This window comes from Microcaecilia unicolor, chromosome 8 (assembly GCF_901765095.1).
Source record: "Microcaecilia unicolor chromosome 8, aMicUni1.1, whole genome shotgun sequence".
Taxonomy (NCBI): domain Eukaryota; kingdom Metazoa; phylum Chordata; class Amphibia; order Gymnophiona; family Siphonopidae; genus Microcaecilia; species Microcaecilia unicolor.
Genome location: NC_044038.1, coordinates 98,313,680 through 98,337,741, shown reverse-complemented (window position 1 = coordinate 98,337,741; position 24,062 = coordinate 98,313,680). Strand labels below are relative to the sequence as shown.

The 24,062-nt window shown below is 43.4% G+C and overlaps 1 protein-coding gene across 3 annotated transcripts in view; it reads right to left on the bottom strand.

Annotated features, from left to right (window-relative positions):
- The window catches only part of LOC115476928 (IgGFc-binding protein-like), a 920,282-nt gene that overhangs the window by 804,308 nt on the left and 91,912 nt on the right, over positions 1 to 24,062 (bottom strand). The window lies entirely within an intron of this gene.

Here is a 24,062-nt window from a genome sequence, read left to right as displayed (position 1 = left end):
AGTCTGAGCCTCTGGGAAAGTACGTTAATTCTTCCACCGTGGCTGATCTTTTGCAACAGAGATCGGCAAAGAGAGGGGAGAGGGAAGGGTGGGTATGGGTGAAAATAATGGTAAACACGGAGGGTAGAGGAGGGGGAAGGGAAGTTGGAGGAGGGAGAAGGGAGGGGGGAAGATCTGGGTAGACCCTAGTGGTGGGATCATGGAATGTGAATGGGCTCAATAATTAGGGGAAATGCAGTCGAGTCTTTAAGGAGCTGAACAGATTGAAGTGGGATTTGACGATGCTACAAGAAACACATTTAAGACCGAGAGATACACATTTGCTGTAGCGCAAGCCCTTTAGGGAGGTAGTGGTACATCAGGGAGGGGAGGGTAGGGGGAGTGTCAATATTGATGAGGCAAAATTGTGGGTTTATAATACAGGAGGAATTTCGAGACTCGAGTGGGAGATGTTTGGGCTTAAGGGGATTTTTGCAGGGTAAAGAGATTACGCTAATATATATGCACCCAATGAAGGCCAGAAGCAATTTTTTTGTACCTTGATGGAGGAAATTCATGGGTTCATTAAGGGCCAGGTAATAGTAGGGGGAGATTTTAATATTGCCCCAGACGCGGTCCTAGATCACTCCTCGGGGGGGGGGGGGGGGACAAACTGGAGGCCCTGGACGCAAGGCATTGTTGAAGTTTTTGATATAAATTGAAGTGGTTGACTTTTGGAGATTGTTACATGGGACACAGAGAAATTACACGCATTACTCGCATGCGGCTCAGTCCTATACAAGGTTAGATAATTTGTGGGTGCATCGTAATAGCTGGCATATGGTGGAATCGGCCGAAATAGGGGCAATCCAGATTTCAGACCATGCCCCTATATGGATTGAGCTCAGGGGGCTATGGGATAGGAAAAGGGGTGGTGCCTGGAAGCTAAATGATCCACTATTGGGAGATGTAACAGTGAGAGAGGAGATTAGGAGGGTGATACAGGAATTCTACCAGTTTAATTATAATGGGGAGGTTCAAGATGAGGTCTTATGGGACACAATGAAAGCTGTGGTAAGAGGAGTTTTGATTAAATGGGGGGCGCGAAAAAAGGGAACGGGGACAGCAGTCCTTAGAGCTGATAACCCGCCTGGTTCAATTAGAAAAAGCGCATAAATGAGACCCCCCACAATGAAACTTTGGGAAGAGCTTAAAATAGTAAGGGGAGCACTGGCACAATTGCAAATGGTTGACATTGACTATATGAGAACCAAACTGAAACAGCAGAACTTCAAATCTGCCAATAAATCAAGTGCCCTACTGGCCCGTTTGTTGCGGGCCAGGCGAACTAAATCTCTTATTCAAAAATTGAAGGATGGCAAGGGAGGTTGGTGTTATACAGATGCTGATATTGCTCGGAGCTTTAGGTCATATTATAAAGAGGTATACGAGAATCCTGGGGGCAATCCAGAGGGTGGGGTAGGTCATTATTTAAACCAGATAAAATTAAATTGTCTTAACGAGGAGGAAAAGGCCCAAATGGGGGGACCGATTAGATTGGGGGAAGTGCAAGGGGTCATTAAGAATCTCCTGAACGGGAAAGCCCCTGGTTTGGACGGTTATACAGCTCAGTTTTATAAATGTTTTGTAGACGAGCTTGGACCTCAGCTCATACAATTGGGAAACAGAGTTTTGGGGGGGAGGGGATTTCCGAAATCTATGATGGAAGCGGGGATCTCTTTATTGCCTAAGCCGGGTAAAGACCCCACTATGCGCAGATCTTATAGACCCATTTCATTGTTGAATGTTGATGCAAAGATTCTGGCCAAGGTTTTGGCCAATAGGTTGGGAAAGGTCTTACAGAAATTGATACCTGATGACCAATCGGGGTTTATTTCAGGCAGACAAGTGGGAGACAATATTCGCCGCACCCTACATTTGTTTTGGGAGGCACAGAGGAAACAATTAGGGGCAGTACTTTTGGCCATTGACGCAGAAAAGGCCTTTGATAGGGTTAATTGGGAATTTTTGAGAGAGGTTATGCAGTGCATGGGTTTTGGAGACAATTTTTGTAAGTGGGTGGCAGCCTTGAATGCTGATCCAAGGGTCTGTCTTCTCATTAATGGTCATTATACCCCATTTATTTCAATTGGTAGAAGGACGAGGCAGGGATGTCCCCTGTCACCATTATTATTTGCCATTTATATAGAGCCATTGGCAGAGATGGTGCGTAGTCACCCCGAATTTTGGGGTATTACAATGGGGGAGAGAGAGAACACCGCATAGCTCTGTTTGCGGACGATTTATTTCTTTATGTGACAGATCCAGAGAGAACGCTAGAGGTGGTGGTGGCGATGCTTGGGGAATTTGAAAAATATGCTGGGCTGCGGGTAAATATGGACAAAAGTGAACTGCTGGGGATTTCAGTCTCCCAGAGAGAGGAAACTAGAATGAGACAGAAGTTTGATTTTAAATGGGCCAAAAGTCACATCAGGTACCTGGGGATTCAAATTCCTAGAGAGCTGAGCAGCGTATATAGACTCAGTTATAGTAAAATAGTGGAACAAATTAGGACAGAACTTTCTAGGTGGAAAGGGCTGTGGCTATCTTGGTGGGGGAGGATGGCAGTGGTAAAGATGAATATATTGCTCAGGTTACTATTTTTGTTCCAGTGCTTACCGGTGGCGGTTTCTAGACAGTCGCTGAGGCGGCTACAGCACCAGAACTTGCAATTTATATGGGGAGGTAAACACCCCCGGCTAGCGGGGAGGGTGATATGGGAAGAGATAGAAAGGGGAGGTAGAGCAGTACCACGGATTGAGTGGTACTATTTGGCTGCTCAAGTTAAGATGATCTTGGATAGGGAACTACTACTACTACTTAACATTTCTAAAGCACTACTAGCGTTACGCAGCGCTGTACAGTTTAACAGAGAAGGACAGTCCCTGCTCAAGGAGCTTACAATCTAAAGGACAAATGTACAGTCAGTCAAATAGGGCAGTCAAAATGAGACAGTCTAGATTTCCTGAATAGAAGCATAAAGGTTAGGTGCCGAATGCGACGTTGAAGAGGTGGGCTTTGAGCAAAGATTTGAAGATGGGCAGGGAGGGGGCTTGGCGAATGGGCTCAGGAAGTTTATTCCAAGCATAGGGTGAGGTGAGGCAGAAAGGGCGGAGCCTGGAGTTGGCGGTGGTGGAAAAGGGAACTGAGAGGAGGGAAAGATTAAAACCAGCGAGTCAGGTGGAACAGACATGCTGCCCTCAAAGGGCTCTAAAAACATTTTTGTGGACCACTGAGGAAATTTGGGGGGGGGGGGGGTGCTGGCAGGAATGGATAATTCATTTCTTAGGCACCTTATGAGTGTTTGGGGAGATTTTCGGAAGAGCTTAGGTCAGGGAGAATGGGTATCCACAAGGGCTGCGATAAGATGGGAGCCAAAGTTCGGGGCGGGGAGGGATAATGTCACATTTTTGAGATGGGACCACTTAGGCCTCTCGAGTTTTTGCGATGTTAAGCAGGGGGGTAAACTTAAGAGCTTTGAGGAACTGAGGTCTAGACATGGGTTCCCTGAAGGAGATACCTTTCCCTACCTACAAATCAATTATTTTGTGGGAGCGATGGGGTGGAAGGGAGAGAGTCCACAGGAAAAGGAGAGTTTGGAGAATTTGTGGGGTCTGTTACAGAGGGTGCCCAGACCCATATCAGTGCTTTATAAATTTATGAGGGGTAGTGATCCCACCCTCTTTAGTTTTAAGGGGGCTTGGGAAACAGATTTAAATGGTTGCTTCAGTGATCAGGAGTGGGAGGTGATATGCGGGGAGGTTCAAAAGGCATCTACGTGTGCTCTAGTGCAGGAAAATGCTTACAAGATGCTTACTAGGTGGTACTATACCCCTGAGAGAATTAAGCATATGTACCCTAATGCTTCTGGCCTTTGTTGGCGATGTAGATTGCACATGGGTTCTTTTATGCATATTTGGTGGATCTGCCCACGACTGATACCATTTTGGCATACAGTGATGAAAACCTTAGTAACTATGATTGGAGAGTCACTAGTATGTAGTCCAGTAGGGTGCTTGTTGGGTATGTATAATGAGAGTGACTCATGGGAAAGGAGCAAACTGATGAGATGGGGGCTTGCGGCAGCAAAGTGTCTTATAGCATGGAGGTGGCGAACTGCTGATCCTCCATCTGTGGGGGATTGGAAAGGTAGACTGGTACAATTTATAACCATGGAACGCCTTACGACATATCGTAGGGATGGATAGTTACAGCGTAAGCGGGGATGGTCCCGACTGCAAGACTGCTTGGAAAAACTTAAGACATGATGTGTTATGATTGGGGCTTGTTCTATGGTGGGGGGAGGGGAGAGGAGGGGTGGGGTGAGGGAGGAGAGAGCTAAATGGGGGAATGGGAGCAGGGAGGGGAGTAGGGGGGGGGGTGGAAGGGGAAGTAACTTTGCAGAGTGTTACAGTAAATCAAAGGGGGTATATGTTGTTATCAGGGGCCTTGAATCCAGTTTGAAACATTTCAAGTTTGGTATGTCATGACTTTTTTGACTCGGGCCCCAGGTTTGATTTTGTTGTTTGTGATTCATTAAAAGCTACAGTGGTGGAAATAAGTATTTGATCCCTTGTTGATTTTGTAAGTTTGCCCACTGACAAAGACATGAGCAGCCCATAATTGAAGGGTAGGTTATTGGTAACAGTGAGAGATAGCACATCACAAATTAAATCCGGAAAATCACATTGTGGAAAGTATATGAATTTATTTGCATTCTGCAGAGGGAAATAAGTATTTGATCCCCCACCAACCAGTAAGAGATCTGGCCCCTACAGACCAGGTAGATGCTCCAAATCAACTCGTTACCTGCATGACAGACAGCTGTCGGCAATGGTCACCTGTATGAAAGACACCTGTCCACAGACTCAGTGAATCAGTCAGACTCTAACCTCTACAAAATGGCCAAGAGCAAGGAGCTGTCTAAGGATGTCAGGGACAAGATCATACACCTGCACAAGGCTGGAATGGGCTACAAAACCATCAGTAAGACGCTAGGCGAGAAGGAGACAACTGTTGGTGCCATAGTAAGAAAATGGAAGAAGTACAAAATGACTGTCAATCGACAAATATCTGGGGCTCCACGCAAAATCTCACCTCGTGGGGTATCCTTGATCATGAGGAAGGTTAGAAATCAGCCTACAACTACAAGGGGGGAACTTGTCAATGATCTCAAGGCAGCTGGGACCACTGTCACCACGAAAACCATTGGTAACACATTACGACATAACGGATTGCAATCCTGCAGTGCCCGCAAGGTCCCCCTGCTCCGGAAGGCACATGTGACGGCCCGTCTGAAGTTTGCCAGTGAACACCTGGATGATGCCGAGAGTGATTGGGAGAAGGTGCTGTGGTCAGATGAGACAAAAATTGAGCTCTTTGGCATGAACTCAACTCGCCGTGTTTGGAGGAAGAGAAATGCTGCCTATGACCCAAAGAACACCGTCCCCACTGTCAAGCATGGAGGTGGAAATGTTATGTTTTGGGGGTGTTTCTCTGCTAAGGGCACAGGACTACTTCACCGCATCAATGGGAGAATGGATGGGGCCATGTACCGTACAATTCTGAGTGACAACCTCCTTCCCTCCGCCAGGGCCTTAAAAATGGGTCGTGGCTGGGTCTTCCAGCACGACAATGACCCAAAACATACAGCCAAGGCAACAAAGGAGTGGCTCAGGAAGAAGCACATTAGGGTCATGGAGTGGCCTAGCCAGTCACCAGACCTTAATCCCATTGAAAACTTATGGAGGGAGCTGAAGCTGCGAGTTGCCAAGCGACAGCCCAGAACTCTTAATGATTTAGAGATGATCTGCAAAGAGGAGTGGACCAAAATTCCTCCTGACATGTGTGCAAACCTCATCATCAACTACAGAAGACGTCTGACCGCTGTGCTTGCCAACAAGGGTTTTGCCACCAAGTATTAGGTCTTGTTTGCCAGAGGGATTAAATACTTATTTCCCTCTGCAGAATGCAAATAAATTCATATACTTTCCACAATGTGATTTTCCGGATTTAATTTGTGATGTGCTATCTCTCACTGTTACCAATAACCTACCCTTCAATTATGGGCTGCTCATGTCTTTGTCAGTGGGCAAACTTACAAAATCAGCAAGGGATCAAATACTTATTTCCACCACTGTATATACATGAGTGTGTTAACAAGGTAATGTATTGTGTGTTATATGCTGTTACATTCATTACTAGCAATAAGGCAAATTCATGATATTTTTTTTTGTTACATTTGTATCCTGTGTTTTTCCCACTCATGGCAGGCTCAATGCGGCTTACATGGGGCAATGGAGGGTTAGGTGACTTGCCCAGAGTCACAAGGAGCTGCCTGTGCCTGAAGTGGGAATTGAACTCAGTTCCTCAGGACCAAAGTCCACCACCCTAACCACTAGGCCACTCCTCCATATTCAACCTGGAGCCTTATATATATCAAATTCAAAAACTTCTTAGCATCCAGTGCAAATTCAATCACATTTACTTAGTCATATATGTTCACATATGTCTCTCTAGATGATAATTTAGATTTTTGTTCACTTCCAATATATTATATTCTAATCCCAAGTGACCTCAGTAATGTTCACCGCCAATAATATTTTTTGGCAATGTATACAACATCAACTTCTTCATCGGTTCACTTTAATTAGCATCACTCTTATTTTTCAAATATATCTCATATGATTATTTAACTTATCTTTTTTACAGACTTGCTCAGTCGGACCCAGGGGTTCTATTGCCCGACATGCACGTTTCGCTCGAAAGTGAGCTGTCTCAAGGACATTCCCCCTGTAATCTTTTTAGCGCCAACTCTGCAAAATTATTTATCAGCAAAGTCCCCAGTTTCAGCCCCAACCCTTTCTCCCACCAGTCCCGAGCTTCAGCTCCCAGCCACTTCTCCTTGCCTCCTTTTCAGCCCCCAGTTTCAACCCCAGCACTTTTCTCCCACCAGTCCCGAGCTTCAGCCCCAGTCAATTCTCCCTGTCCCCTTTTCAGCCCCCAGTCCCCACAGTTTCAGCCCCTGCCCCTTTTCAGCCCCCAGTTCCAGTACTAGCCCCCTTATCCCACCTACTCTCCTTTTCAGCCGCCGGTTCCAGTCCCCTTCATCCACATGCCTTGCATTAGGGCCCCCCTTTTCAGCCCCAGACCTATTCTCCCAACTGCCCCAGGCATGGCCCCATTCTCCCTCCTGCCCCCTTCTCAGACCCCAGTTGCAGCTCCAGGCCCCTTCTCCCATCTGAGCCCCTCCCCCAGACCTAGTCCCCTTCTCCCATCTGAGCCCCTTCCCACCCAGTCCCAGTCCTCATCTCCCATCTGAGCCCCCACACCCAGTCCCCATCCCCTTCTCCCATCTGAGCCCCCCCCCACCCAGTCCCTGTCCCCTTCTCCCATCTGAGCGACCCCCAGAACCAGTCCCCTTCTCTTATCTGAGCCCCCCCAGACCCAGTCCCGGTCCCCTTCTCCCAACTGAGCACCTCCCAGACCTAGTCCCCTTCTCCCATCTGAGCCCCCCAGACCCAACCCCTTCTCCCATCTGAGCCCCCCTCCCCGACCCAGTCCCCACCTGCCTGCCAGCTCCATCAACGGACAGACGACCCTCTTCTCCTGCCACCTAGTCTTAAAAAAAATCTGTGAAGCGCCTCGCCTCTGCTCTGCTCTGCTGTAAAGGAAGCAAATCGCCTCGTTGCATCGGCCCTTCCCTCACTGTGTCTCGCCCTCTGATGTAACTTCCTATTTCCGCGAGGGTGGGACACAGTGAGGGAAGGGCAGATGCAAAGAGGCGATTTGCTTCCTTTACAGCAGAGCAGACGCAAGGCGCTTCATAGGGGTTTTTTTTTAAGGCTGGGTGCCGGGTGGCAGGAGAAGAGGTCATCTGTCCGTCGATGGAGCTGGTAGGCAGGTGGAGACTGCGGTGCCAGAGGAGCACCCCCCACCTGCTGACACCTGGGGCGGACCGCCCTGGTTATCTTAGAGTGGGGCCAATGTTGCTAAAAGGTGTGAGCAAAACGTATAATAATACACATTAGGCATAGAGCAAGTTTCATCCCTGCCATCTTCCCAGCCCATATCACAAAGTTGATGTGAAGTTAGATTATATTCTGTTGGCTCAATCCTTACTATCGATTTCTAGAGGGGGAGGAATAGAAGATGGCATGGGCAGATTTAGGACTGCTGCAGGGGAAGCTTGCTATGTGGTGAATGAACCCATCTCTCTATTTGGACTCAAACTTCAAAACTTTCCTCCTTCTAGATTATCAAGAATGATAATTGGCCTATGGAGATGCATTCAGCAATGTCTTGGGAGACTGCCAAGGCAGTCATGAGGGGAAAAGTCATAGAATACACTGCTCAAACAAGGAGGGAGAGGGATGAAGTATTAGTAGCCCTAACTAAGTAAACAACTTCATACTCCTAGAGAGCCCATATACATAAAGAGGATGATGGCATTAGAGTGAAATATCTGGCCATTAGAAAACAAATTAATGAGGTACTACATCAAAGGGTTGTCGCTATCCAAATGCACAAATGCAATTTACACAGATGGGGCAATAAAGCAGGTAAGCTGCTGGCTACTCTATTGAAACATAGGGAGGCTAGAAAAGTAATAACATGCATTAAAAACTCCACAGGATCTATGGTTACCATAAATAAAGATATTCAAGCAGTATTCATAAATTTCTACCAATCCTTACATGACAAGGGCCGAGCAGAGGTCTAAATTCTTTCATAATCTCCAATTACCAACTCTCACGTTGGAACAGAGGGAGACTCTTAATGCTGTGATGAGAGGCAAGGAGATTCAGCTGGCCATAAAAAATCATGTTAGCCAGGACTCCAGGGCCTGATGAGTTGTGCCCTGAATTTTACAAAATCCTCAGCGTATGGCTGATTGGTTCTTTCCAAGCCCTCTGTCAAGACCTGAGCTCCTCAGGGCGATCACTTCAGACTGACGTACATGAACATTGTGGTATTGCCAAAACCGGGAAGGGATAGGGAGGCCCTGGGCTTATACTGACCAATCTTTTTGATTAACCAAGACATAAAACTTTTTGCTACTATGCTGGCCCAACAATTGGATTGAGTGTGCCAGTATGGGTTTGCCCAGATCAGACCAGCTTCATGCAATGCAGGTATGCCTCTACTAACATTCTTAGAGCCCATACTGCTTTGCAGCCCCAGGGATTACAACCAGGCGATGTAATCAAAATGAGGTTAGACAAAACGTTTGATAAAATTTTATGGGATTACCTCTTTTGGGTATTACCGCAATTTGGTATTATGGGGGTTTCTTAGCGAGTGTACAGGTGTTTTCAGCAGTGTTTCCCAAGTCAAATCCTGAAGTACCCCTTGCCAGTCAGGTTTTCAGGATGTCAACAATGAATATGCATGAAAGATGTTTGCATATAATGGAGGCAATGTATGCAAATCAAGTCCATGCATATTCATTGTGGATATCCTGAAAACCTGACTGGCAAGGGGTACACCAGGACTGGACTTGGGAAACATTGCTTTACAGTAACCTTACTGCTCAAATATTGATTAATGGGGATCTCACTTCCACATTCGGTCTGAAATGGGGAACTACCACATTTTGGTCTGGAACGGGGAACTAGACAAGGCTACCCACTATCACTTATGTTATTTGTCATCTCTTTGGAGCCCCTGGCTATTAAAATTAGACCAGAAGTATCAGAGGAATTACAGTGGGAAAACAAGAATATTAGATTAATCTTTTTGCATATCAAGTTTCAAGTTTTTATTAAAATTTACTATCCTGCCTAATGGCAAGTACCATCTAGACAACATACAGTCTAAAATCAAAGAGGAGTTAGATTATTAGACTGGACAACATACAATAGGAGAGAAGAACGAGGACTTCAATATTCGATAGGAAAGAGGCGGGGGGGGGGGGACAAGACGAGCACTGTGTCTGTATCAAAACTCTCAGAGAGTCAGCTGATTTCATAAAGCAATGTGAATTTAACGTAATAGTCATGTGGCATTAGAAAATGCATCTCGAAAAGAAATGTTTTGAGCTCAGATTTGAATAAATCTATGGAGGAACACTGACACAAATGAAAAGGCAATGGGTTCCAAAGTTCAGGAGCTTGAACCAACAATGTGGTGTAATTGGAGTGTTCATGGTGTATATCCCTATAAGTAGGCATGTTAAGCATTGAAGCTGTGCCAATCTAAGGGCCCAAGGAGGAAAATATGGAACTAAGTAATGTGCTAGGTAGGAAGGTTCATCAATATGTGACGCAGTGCGAGATGGGTAACCAATAGCCATTTTTTGAGGTGAGGTGTGACATGATCGAATTTATTAAGACCATTGATGATTTTCATAGCTGTATTCTAAACAATCTGTAATCTGTGATGGTCTTTAACTCAGATACCTATGTATAATGAATTGCAATAATCTAATTGACCGCACCTCGAGTACTGTGTGCAATTCTGATCCCCACATCTCAAAAAAGATAGTGGAATTAGAAAAGGTACACAGAAGGGCGATGAAAACGATAAAGGGGATGGGATGACTTCCCTATGAGGAAAGCTTGGAGAAAAGACGACTGAAAGATATGATAGAGGTCTATAAAATAATGAGTGAAGTGGAACAGATAGATGTGAATCGCTTGTTTACTCTTTCCAAAAATACTAAGACTAGGGGGGCCCGCAATGAAGCTAGAAAGTAGAAATTTAAAACGAATTGGAGAAAATATTTCTTCACTCAACGTGTAATTAAACTCTAGAATTCGTTGCCAGAGAATGTAGTAAAAGCAGTTAGCTTAGCAGGGTTTAAAAAAGGTTTGGACGGCTTCCTAAAGGAAAAATATATAATCAGCAAGCAACAACTCTCAATATCAATGAACTTTTACAATATAAGTAAACTCCACTCCTCTTCCCCTTCCCAAATCCTATCCCTCCTCCCCACTTTTCCCCCCACAGATTCATGTCTAATAGGTTTACCAATCAAAGTCTTATTCACTATGGCAGTAGCTACAAATTCAATAAATGACCTCTCGTGGCTGGCGTAAGGGTTTCCCAAGGGGGACCATCATTTCTGAAAGCATAAAAGCCTGGCGGGGGTAGAGTTACACATCTCTAATCTCTCAAGTCGCATCAAGAGCAGCATTTGGCCACTCCAATGTTGAACTGATTGGGTATGAACAGTGAGCGACTTTGATAGGATTGTTTTCTTAGCAATGACAATAGCCTGCAAGACAAAGAGGCGCATAATCGAACGGGGCGCCCAAGTTTTCCTGAGGGCGTCCTCACAGGACGTCCTCAGGAAGGGGCGGGGGAAACCCATATTATCGAAACAAGATAGGTGTCCATCTTTCGTTTCGATAATACGGTCGGGGACGCCCAAATCTTAACATTTAGGTCAACCTTAGAGATGGTCGTCCCCGGTTTTCAGAAATAATGGAAACCAAGGAAGCCCATCTCAGAAATGACCAAATCCAAGCCATTTGGCCATGGGAGGAGCCAGAATTCATAGTGCACTGGTCCCCCTGACATGCCAGGACACCAACTGGGCACCCTAGGGGGCACTGCAGTGGACTTCACAAATTGCTCCCAGGTGCATAGCTCCCTTACCTTGTGTGCTGAGCCCCCCAAAACCCACTACCCACAACTGTACAACACTACCATAGCCCTAAGGGGTGAAGGGGGCACCTAGATGTGGGTACAGTGGGTTTCTGGTGGGTTTTGAAGGGCTCACATTTACCACCACAAGTATAACAGGTAGGGGGGATGGGCACTGCACCCACTAAAACTGCTCTAGGGACCTGCATACTGCTGTCATGGAGCTGGGTATGACATTTGAGGCTGGCATAGAAGCTAGCTAAAAAGATTTTTAAAGGGGTTTTTTTAGGGTGGGAGGGGGTTGGTGACCACTGGGGGAGTAAGGGGAGGTCATCCCCGATTCCCTCCGTTGGTCATCTGGCCAGTTCAGGCACCTTTTTGTGGCTTGGTCACAAGAAAAAATGGACCAAGTAAAGTCGGCCAAGTCCTCATCAGGGACGCCTTCTTTTTTCCATTATCGGCCAAGGACACCCATGTGTTAAGCATGCACCAGTCCCACCTTCGCTATGCTTCCGACACGCCCCCGGGAACTTTGGTCATCCCCGCGACGGAAAGAAATTGAGGATGCCCAAAATTGGCTTTCGATTATGCCGATTTGGGCGACCCTGGGAAAAGGACGCCCATCTCCCGATTTGTACCGAAAGATGAACGCCCTTCTCTTTCAAAAATAAGCCTGAAAGTCTCTAAAATCCTGAGGTACTTGTGGCCCCAGTCGGGGTTGTCCGAATAGCAACATTGAATCGTAATACCACCCAGTTGACCAGATAGCTGAGATCTGCTTTAGAAGATTTTTCCAAAATACTGATGTTCTCGGTGAGGTCCAGAACATGTGACCCAAGTTTGCGCCCTCTGCACCACACTTCATACAAGCTCCATCAGGTGACAATCCCATATGAAAGGCTCGCCATGGAGAAATAAATGTGCACAGAGCAAACTTGTATCGAAGCTCCCAATGGGCCGTTATCATTGAAGTCTTGTTCAGGGCTAAGACGTGCTTTGAACATTGCTGTAGAAAGTTCAATATCCAAACAAATCTAGTAAAGTTCAATTCAGGTGCAGTATCTTTAATGTGCCTATGGTGAAACGATATCAGCACTTTCTGTTGTGCACCTAGGGAAAACGCTGTGGTCAGTTCCTCTTGCACGTCCTCAGTTAAAGACTCCCAAGGCAGGCTGGTAATATAATGTTTCAGTTGGTAATAATGAAAAGGATCCGTCGGCAACAGGGAAAATTGTTTTGTTTTTGAAAGTCAGCAAATGGTTTTATCTGGCCTTCTTCCTTTAGGGCATGTACCAAATAAATCAAGCCTTTTCGTTGCCATCTACGAAATGCACCATATAATGATCCAGGAGGGAAGGCAGGATTATTGCAAATAGCTAAGAATGGGGTAACCTTGGAAGAAAAATGGTGATGACAACAGACCCAGCGCCAAACTGCCCTAGCTGTTGGTAAAATGGAGGTAGAACATAGCACTGGCGGTACACTCCCACCCATCGCATGTAGCAGACAGCTGAAATGGGCAGTTTGAGTCAATTTAGTTTCAATTGTAGTAGCTGAAAAGTCTTGTGTAGAACAAAACCAATCTGTGATGTGTCTCATGCCACTTGCAATGGTTAAATGTCGCAAGCTTAAGAGGCCTAAGCCTCCATACTCTACAGGTATCTGCAAGATAGACAACTGCAAATGTACTCTCCTCCCCCATCAGAGAAATCACTGTAGCAAGCGGTTTAATTTTTTCTCATCATTATGAGTAAGGTACAATGGTAAAATTTAAAAAATATACAACCAGCAGGAAACAATCATCATGTTATACAAAGCTATACGACCTAAGAGAGAGAGTGGATATGCCTGCCAATTTAGCAACTTAGCAACATTAATTGTGTATAGTTGAGGCAACTCATATACAAAACAGGAAAATATTACTAAAAATCATAATTAAATTTTCATATACATTTATTTATAATTACTAAACAAATCATATATTATACATATCAAAATACCTTATTTTTACTATACAAATGCACAACAATCCCTAACAAAACTATCTAAAACATATTTTCACATCCATGCATCCATCCATTCATTACCCTTATAAGTTCATTTTTAAAAAAACTCCTCCGGAATTGGAAACAGTCTGTGATAAAGACTTTTCTTCTTAATGAATCACCGGTCCATCCGGCGAACCACATCCGGTTCTGCCCATCACATAGTTCCAATTTTAACCACGGAGATCTTCCTGTATTGTGTAATTTCCAAACAGATTTAGAGTCAAACACTCCTATTCCTCCAAAAGATTGCCCAGCCCGACACAGAATTTGTGTTTCGCTCAATTGGTATCTGACACAGAAACTGTGTTTCGCTCAGTTGGCATCTTCAGGAGCTGTCAGTTTGTGCATATAGAATCAACTAAATTACTTATCTAACAAATTATACAATATTAATCATAAATAACGTACATAACAAAAATCCACTCACCACAACTGGAATAATACAAATGTATTTGGCATATCATAGCTGGAAGGATCAATCAGCCCAACCGCAACCAGAATTCTAACTCTAAGCATGCGTATTCCAGAAATGATCCGCCCCTTCTTTTTGAGCACTAGCAAATTACCCCTCATCCAATAATAGTGTCCCAATCCTAAATCATCCCAAAGGAGTGAATTTACCTCATCTTACCAGGTCCCACTCTATTTCGCGATTTAGGCCAGCTGGTTCAAGAGTGTTATACAAAAAATATATATTTTTGTTCTATTCGATGTAATCTCTGTGGTCCATTCCCATCTCTAACATTTTTCAACTGATATAGAACCACAAATCGCAATGTATCTATTGTATACTTAGCTTCCACCCAATGGGCAACAAGAGGTGCCTCCAATTTAGTCAATCTTCTACTCTCTTCTCCAGCTCTCCAGTCCGGTGGGTAGTATCCTCCAACAAATCTAAGCTGGAGAGCAGTTCAGAAAGATAGTATAACTGTGGCTCCATTGCAGTTTTGACTGCTTCAGTGAGTTGATGCAATTGGGGTGGTGTGGAAAGCGGTGGCGCCACAATTGGGCTCGACGCAATCTTGGAATTCCCAGCTCCTCCTGTCTTCTCCAGTTCTTTTTTACAAGATTTCCACAGCATCGCCGCTTCGGATCACATCATAAACACGTCCACACAAAGAAGTAGCAAATCTGACCAAAAAGATTTTCTTCAATTGTGGCTAGGTGCGGCCGGACAGGCAAAGAAGAGCTTCCACAGGTCTGCTCTCCTCAACCCATCACGTGATCTCCCCACATAGACCATTATTTAAATGGACTTGGGGAACATCCACTGCTTAATTCTAGAATAAGCAGCATACAATGTATTGTACTTTTTTGGGATCTTGCCAGGTACTTGTAACCTGGATTGATTACAGTTGGAAACAGGATGCTGGGCTTGATGGACCTTCAGTCTGTCCCAGTATGGCAATACTTATGTACTTATGTTCTTATGTACAAGGGAATGTATTAGAATATTCAGAGCAGATGCGTATAGCAAAGATCAAATAGATCTGATTAATTGCAGTTTGTAGAAGGAGTGCCTTACAACTTGTGCAATCTGAGACTGAAAAGTAAATTTGGTATCTAAAATGACTGAGGAGTTGAGTGGTCTGCACTTGAGGGACAAGAGTACCACCAAGGGGAATAGGGGAAGGCAGGGTTAATTAGATCTGATCAGAAAACAGGAGTATCTTTGATTTATGAGGATTCAAAACAAGCTTATTCATGTGGAACCAGGATGTGATGGTCTGAAGTTTGGCACTGATACTTGAGATCTCTTTTTGAGTGAGAGAGCAAAGTGGACAAAGGATCTGAATGTCACCCAGGTATACGAACATGTTAAGACCAAGACTTTGTGTTATAATGAGAAGGGGTGCAAGGAAGATGTTGAACAGCATGGGAGAGAGTATTGAACCTTGGATCAAGCGTCAGAGGCAGTACCCAAGTTTGTTATCCTCATTTCACAATTTGGATCCTTCTCAAGATTAAAAATAAATTTTGAAAAGTCAGAGGTGATGGTGATGTCTTCTAACTGCACTTGCCATTGGGACTCGCACTTCCCTTTGGCATGGTCCATGGGTACCTTAAAATATTTAAATTTGATAGTGCCATTATGCAGGAAGAATATGCAGGAAAAGTTGGATGCTTTTAAAACGCCATAGATGGCGAGAATTGCCCATCTCCTTTTTAGGAAAGGTGGTGTTGGTTAAAATGATTATGCTCTCAAAGCTTATTGTATCCTCTCCAAATAATGTCTTTATGGATTGTGTGCAAAGATGAAGCAGCCTTTCATGGGATGGTGAGTTCCTTTATTTGGAGGGCCCATCAAGCAAGTATAGGATATAGCAAACTGATCAGGGACAAACGCAAAAAGGGAATTAATTTACCAGATATATGACTTTATAACATGGCAGCCTTCCTTCATTGGATTCATGAACTTCAAATGGGACTTTTCAATTTGAGCATATATGGTCCACTATAGCTCAGTCAGACTCAGTATTTAATTTGTTTCATGCCAAAACAAAGACAGCTCCTGTGTCACCCCTTTTATGGCCTCTAAAATTGGCTTGGGAAAGGTGGAGAACAAAATTAGGGGGTATCAGGTCTCTCTCCATTTATAGAGGAGATAGGTAATCAGATTTCCCAGCTGGAAAGGATAAAAGGGCCTAAGCAGTGGGTCAAGAGTGGGTTTAGGTACATTGGTCAGTTTGTGAACCCAGACTCTGGAACTGTCCCCTCATTTTCTCACTGTCAACAGTGGGTTTTCCCCACTTTAGCTTTTTTTTTTAATGTCTCCAGCTTCATCACGCCTAAAAAATCAGTGCTGAAAAAAATACACCTAGGTGTATTCTATAAAGTACGCCAAGATTTTGGCATACTTTATAAAATACCACTAAATTTTGTTGCAGTTTATAGAATACGCCGAGCAGTCATCATCCGCATGACTAAATTTAGTTGCAGGCAGTTACACCAGGTAAAACTTGGTGTATATGCCAATGCCTAAATTAGGCGTGGACCGGGTGTATTCTATAAAAACATACATAGATTTTAGAAATGCTCATTCCATGTCCATGGCCAAACCCCCTTTTCAGCTATGTGCATTAGAAAGTATGTGCATCACTTTACAGAATATGCTTAGACAGTTGTGCACATAAATTCTAATTAATGCCAATTGAGAGAATTAGGGGGCGTGTCTCAAGATGGCTGCATGTTGAGAGCTCTTGGTGGAACTCTCCCGTAGTTTGCTGAAATTACCTCTTTATCTGGAAAAGAAAATGCCTCATACTAAGCGTAAGGGGAAGCTTAAGATAGTTTCCTCGACTGCCGGGACGTCTTCACCTATTCAGCAAACGATCGAGAAGTACAACTTGAAGCCACCCACCTTAGCTTCCAAGAGGGGCCCTGCGTTCCCCATTGGTGAAGACTCCCTCGGGGATTTGGGGCTTGAAATTTCACTTTCCCCTCCGGATTTTCATCCACCGCCGCTCCCCGAAGAGTGTATCTCCTGGCGTGACCAACTTGACCCGGAAGTGGTTGAAGATATGGAAGCAACTCGAGAAGCGGGAGAGACAACGTTGGAGGGAGACCCGACATTGAGAGAATGTGGGGTAGAGCATAGCGCTCCAATGAGGAAATCGGCTGTGGTGACCCTCGAGAGCATTTGGGCGGCTCTGCAGAGGGTGGACGCTACGGTGGCCAATTCGGCAAAAGAGATAAAAGATCTTGTAAGTACTGTTGAAAACCTTTCCCTTTCATTTAACACCGCGAAACAAGAAACTAAAGAACAATTAGGAGCTCTTAAGCAGGACGTTGCTAAACTAAATGAAGTTACGACTACAATTATAAAAGATAATACTTCTATGCAACATAGGTTAGAGATGATGGAAAATTACAATCGGAGGCTCAATTTAAGACTATTGAATTTCCCGAAGGAATTTGGAATTACTCCATTGGATGCGTTTAAGCTTTATTTACAGGTTTTAAATTTTCCCCCGGAAACCATTCCACCATTGAATAAAGTATATTATATACCAATTAAAAAGCCTCCTGAAATTTCTCTTCCAGTAATTCCACCTGAAGAGCCAGGACTGAATATATCTGAATTATTAGAAACAACTGTGGACTCAAACTCTGAAAGAGCGACCCTAATCGCATCATTCATTTTTCAACAAGATCTGGATGCAGTGATGTGTATATATTTTAAGAAAATGCAGACTCTGTTCAGGGGAAAGAGGGTTTGGATATATCCCGATATTAGAAAGCAGACCCAAGAAAGGAGGAAGTTGTTCCTAGCAATGAAAACAGAAGTAACATCTTTAGGGGCTTCCTTTTACCTTAATTTTCCTTGTAAATGTGTTATTAAATATTTGGGTCTTAAGTATCATTTCTACCAGCCTGAACAGTTGAAGGCATTTATAAATATGAAGAAACTTGGTAAACCGTAGGTCCTGATGAATAAATTACTGTTAATAAGCTAGGTTATACATGCTAAGCATATTACCTATTTAACTTGTTCTACTTTGTTGTAGTCTTCATATTTGCTTAGATAACCCCCCACCAATTGTGGTTTAAAGAAGATAATTTGTTTCTTTTGGAAAAAATGTTCCACTTCAATTTATATTTTCCTTTCTGTATTGCTTATTCAAATCTAACTGTATTGTTAATTTGATTAAAAATGAATAAAGATATAATATAATTAATGCCAATTAACAAGCACATGAAATCTAATTAATGCCAATTAGTATTGGCATTAATAAGAATTTATGTGCTTGTTAATTGGAAATTATTGGCACTGATTGGCTTGTTAGCTAATTAAGTTGCATGCACATGTCCAGAATACAACCAGGTTTGCATGTGCAATGAAGCCATCTATCTAGAATTTGGGGGTTAAGGCATAACCTGGAGCAGTGCTTATGTCTCTAGTTAAACCACATCCATGGCCTTACTGTGGTTTTAGAATTACATTACTTTACATTACAAATGACCTTATATTCTGTAATTACCTTACAAGTTCTATGTAGATCACATCTTATAAAGAAATCCAGTCAGTCAATCTCTGGTGAATAACAATCAAATCTTAATAAACCTCAAAAGAACAGTTACATAATCAAGACTTTCTTGACTGATAAGTTTTATGAAAACTTTCCTAAAAAAAATATAACTACATAATCAAAAATGTCTTATAAGGATAAGTTTTTACAGTTTTCCTGAACAGGGGATAGCTTTGTATTATTCTAATACTTGAAGGAAGCTCATTCCAGATAACGGGTGATTCATAAGTAAAGCTAGAAGAAAAACTTGCTCTGTATTTCAAATCTTTAGGTTTCGGAAAATGAAGTATTAAAGAATCTCGAAGATGTATACTGAAATATAACCAAGAAAGCAACAGGGCAGTCTATCTACAAGATCCAAGATGGCAAAACAAAAAGCAGAAGACACACAACAGAATGTCCAGAGTAAATCTAATTGACCCACATTAGATCCATCTAATTTAACATACTGTAATCAGAACCTTGATCTTCCTTGGAGGTTCAAGCTTTTTTTTTTCAAAGCAACAAAGATCAAGTATGTTAAAATAGATGGATCTAATGAGATTGTAAGGAAAATAGAAATAACCTTGGAGGATCTTTCCACTGATCTCTTGCCTGATTCCTTGGATGTAACGTTGCGCACAATATTGCCCCTGATGCAGCCCACTCATGGGCGAAACATGGCCTGTGTCGGGAATTGTGGGTCAATTAGATTTACTTTGGACATTCCCTTGTGTGTCTTCTGCTTTTTGTTTTCCAACACTGAAGTATAACTGCATTAGATCACACAAATATAATGGAGCTAAACCATACAAGATCTTAAAGACCACCACACAAACTTTGAGGTGAATCCGAGCCTTGATAGGCAACCAATGTAAGTTTACAACAGAGAAGAAACTCTTTCATTCCTGTGAGCTGAAAAAAATCAGGCAGGCTGAAACTTTGGAACAGTTTGAATTTTCTTAAAGTGTTTTTCTCTGACAGCCTGCATATATGATATTGCTGTAGTCCAACATAGATAGAAGACAACTTTGGACAACTAAATAAAAAGCAGAGGTATCTAGCAATGTACGATTTTGCCTGAGTTTTCTTAGAAGTAGAAATGTTTTTTTTAACTAGCAGATTAATTTAGGAATCAAGAGTTAGAGAACTTGCTAATGTAACTCCTAAGATTTCACTATTATTCATGAAGGTAAAGTCAGGATTACTTCATTTTAAAATGTCATCGTTCCATATGCTATTGCTTTGACCCAGTAGTAAGAACTTAGTTTTTTTCTGTGTTTAGTTTTAGTCAATGCCTCAGTATCCAGTCTTCAGGATCATATCTGGCACCTGCCATACACTGTACAATACTGATTCATGCATGAAATTTATGATTCTAGATGTGGCATCATTGGGCCCTTTTCCTAAAGTGCTCTGAGCACTTAATACATGAATTAGTGATTGTTAACCATTTCCGCAGAAGCACATCATCTGTTACCGCAGTGGCGTGGTGCTTTGGTGTGCTATATTGCATTTTAACTGCATGTTGAGTTAGAGGTTGGGAACTAGGCAGGTCATGAGTGGAGAATGGATATGGACTGCATACTACTCAGTAGGAGATGCAAAGTACATCTGCACTAATTGCAACCAATTTTACACATGCTAGTGATGTTTTCAGTATGGTAATTGTTGAGGACATGTTGGGCACACTCCCAACAATTACCGTACAGTCTTTGTGCTTAGCATATTTCAATTTTTGGTATGGGTCATGTGTTTGTGTTTGTTTAGCCTTTGATCTCACTAGGGATCTCTGGCCCCTCACCAAGCACTCAGTCAGCTAAAGATTCAGCTTCCAGTGCTGACTCCTGTTTATCTTTTCTGATTGCTTAACTCTTTCCCTTTATATCCTCATTGTGAAAGAGGCACCATATTCAACTGTGAGGATTATAACTTTGATGACTTGACAGCCAACAAATGACCAAAAGAAAACATACTCCGGTCGACATTCAGCCAGCAGTGGTCAGCATTTTTATGTCTGCCGCCAGCTGTATTTCTGGATATTGAATACTGGGTCATGTCCGGGTACTGGCATTAAATATCCGGTTTTAGGTTGGCCACTAAAGTTTATGCAGTTAAGTGCAATATTCAGTCCTTGATCACATAAGCTGAACCATTTAAAGATAGGACTATTACTTATTTAAGCAGTTATCTTATGAGGTTAAGAGCTGAATATTGGCACTTAACCACATAACTGCAAACTCCTCCCCAGAACACCCAAAAGTTACCAAGTTTCGGCGCAGGAGCTAACCATGAATATTCAGTGGTACTAATGTTACCACCCCTCTCGGCTGGACTGCAGTGATGTGCTCCCAGATACCTGATTGTTGTAGTCGTGGCGAATATCCAGGGAACACACACTCACAGCCGAGGGAGTGGAACAAATAAACTAACCTCGTCCTTTACTCTCAAAGAATAAAGGAGGAAAAGAAGCTAAATTTAAGATTTGTTCCTGAACTGGAAGAACAGCACCTCCAGATTTGCAAATTATCTTTTTCTTTATTGAATACAAATGCAAACAAATTTTCGTTCAAATAAACTCAATTTCACAATTAGTGTGTGGCTTAATAGAACTGCAATAACATATTCAACATTCAATTGTAGTTTTACATGTATACCCTTAACTTTTTCTGTTTCTTTCAACAAAATCACCTAAAAAGGCAGAAAAGAACCTTTTCAGATAAATATTTAAATTGTCTTTATATCAAAATCAGATATTTGTTTTAATACTTTTTCCTTGCTATTGATGTCAGAATTTGAGTTTTTATGTGTATTATGGATGTTTGTGCAAGGATCTCACTTGAACCCAGAACACTTAGGCAAGTCAGGAAAACATGGATTTTTTTTTATATTTGATGTTGTTCTGTTCTTTAGTTTTCCCTTAAAAGGTTGTAAACAAAAAAAAACTATATGTCCTTCAACACCCTTTGCAAATGTCACTTAGCTGTGTTTGAATTTATTTAGGTGAGGTCTTTCTTGCGTTGGAGCTCAGCCGGAATCCTTCAGAGGATAATTCACCGATTTCTTCTCCCTAAACCTCACTTATAAGGAAAATAATCAGGGAAGCAAAACCTTAAACTCCCTACTTGTCCAGGAACTGACTCCACTCTGGTGACCATTAATCAGTTCTTAATACTGTGGCCACACTCTCTAATTGAAATAAAATAAGTTGAAGGTTTTCTCACTACAAAACCTATTTCTCACTGTTAATTCCCTATTATAAACTGTTGCAGAAGAAGGATTTTGCACTGCATTCAGGGATCTCACATAGAGGGGCATAATCGAACGAAAACGTCTATCTCCATGGGCGTTTATCTCCAAGAACGGGTCCGTGAAGGGGCGGACTGAACCGTATTTTGGGAAAAAATAGACGTCCATGTTTTATTCGACAATTTGTGAGCTCAAAAACGAATAAATCCAAGGCATTTGTTCGTGGGAGGGGCCAGGAGTCGTAGTGCACTGGTCCCCCTCACATGCCAGGACACCAACCGGGCACCCTAGGGGGCACTTTTACAAAAACAAAAAAAGGTAAAAGAGCTCCCAGGTGCATAGCACCCTTCCCTTGTGTGTTGAGCCCCCCAAATCCCCCTCAAAACCCACCACCCACAAGTCTACACCATTACTATAGCCCTAAGGGGTGAAGGGGGGCACCTACATGTGGGTGCAGTGGGTTTGGGGGACGATGTGAAGGGCTCCCATTTACCAGCACAAGTGTAACAGGTGGGGGGGGGGATGGGCCTGGGTCTACCTGCCTGACGTCCACTGCACCCCCTAATAACTGCTCCTGTGACCTGCATACTGCTGCCAGGGAGGTGGGTATGACATCTGAGGGTGAACATAAAAAGTTGTGAAACGGCATATTTTTGTGGTGGGAGGGGGTTTGTTACCACTGGGGGAGTCAGGGGAGGTCATCCCCGACTCCCTCCAGTGGTCATCTGGTCATTTAGGGCACTTTTTGGGGCCCTATTCGTGGAAAAACAGGGTCCAGGAAAAGTGCCCTAAATTCTCGCTAAAAACGCATATTTTTTTTCCATTATCGGCGAAAGGCGCCTATCTCTGATCGGCCGATAACCACGCCCCAGTTCTGCCTTCACCACGCCTTTGACACGCCCCCATCAACTTTGTCCACATCCGCGACGGAGTGCAGTTGAAAACGTCCAAATTCGGCTTTCGATTATACCGCTTTATTCGTTTTTGTGAGATAAACGTCTATCTCCCGATTTGGGTCGCAATATAGGCATTTTTCTTTTTCAATTATAAGCTGGATAGTAACCCATTCCATATTCAAATAGTAATACAACATTCCATCTCACAGACTTCACATAAAAACATAACATTTCCCTGCACAGCTACCAGATCAATCTGGAGAATACAGCACACTCATACAAAAGCAGGGCTTAATCTGCCACCTGACAAACCTTGCACTGAACTCAGAGCACTCACAAACAACATACCTTTTCCACAGACACAGCCTAAACGTTTCTTTCTCCAAATAACAGATTCACCTTCAATTTCCCCTTTAATCGCCCTTTAAATTCTAGCACATTTCTTTCCCAGACACCCTTATAGTTTCTCTCAGTTAGTATAACTACCAGCAGAAATCACAGTCTCCCACACTTCTACCAGTCTCTCTCAACATGAGTCTCAACTGTTTTCCCCTATTCTAACAAGAATAGGCAGCCACGTGTCCACTTAATACCTTAGCATACAGACTCTCATTCCACAAAATTGTAACTCACTTTTTATCTCTTGGAACCCAGTTCTATCTCTGAAACACCCTTCACACTCACCTCAGCTCACTTTCAATATCAAAGTACCCTTTTTCAATGTCACATTTCACTTTAAACTCATAAAATATACACTTTTATTTCTTACATTTCACACACTCAGCAAACGTTTTTTCTCTCCCACATTCCCTGCTCTCATCTTCAGTTCACTCAGCAGTCTCCCTGGCAACTCACCCCCAGGGTTGCCAGGTGGAAAATTTTTTTCCCACCCAAAGGAGCCCAAATCCAGCCCAAAACCTGCCCAAACTCAAACCCCACCCCTGACACCCCCACCCACGCGTCATCACCCCGCCCCCTGCCGTCATTGGCCCCGCCCCATCATCGGCCCCGCCTCCCCCGTCATCGGCCACGCCCAGAATGTCACTGACCCCGCCCACATCACTAACCCCGCCCCCCCCGTGGCCGAAAAAAATGCCTAAAAAAACACCCAAAAGACACAAAAGAAGCCCAAAAAACCGCAACCCGCCGCGGGCAAAAATTTCCCACGGCGGGTAGCGGAAAACCGCCCAATTGGGCGGTAAAACCGCCCACCTGGCAACACTGCTCACCCC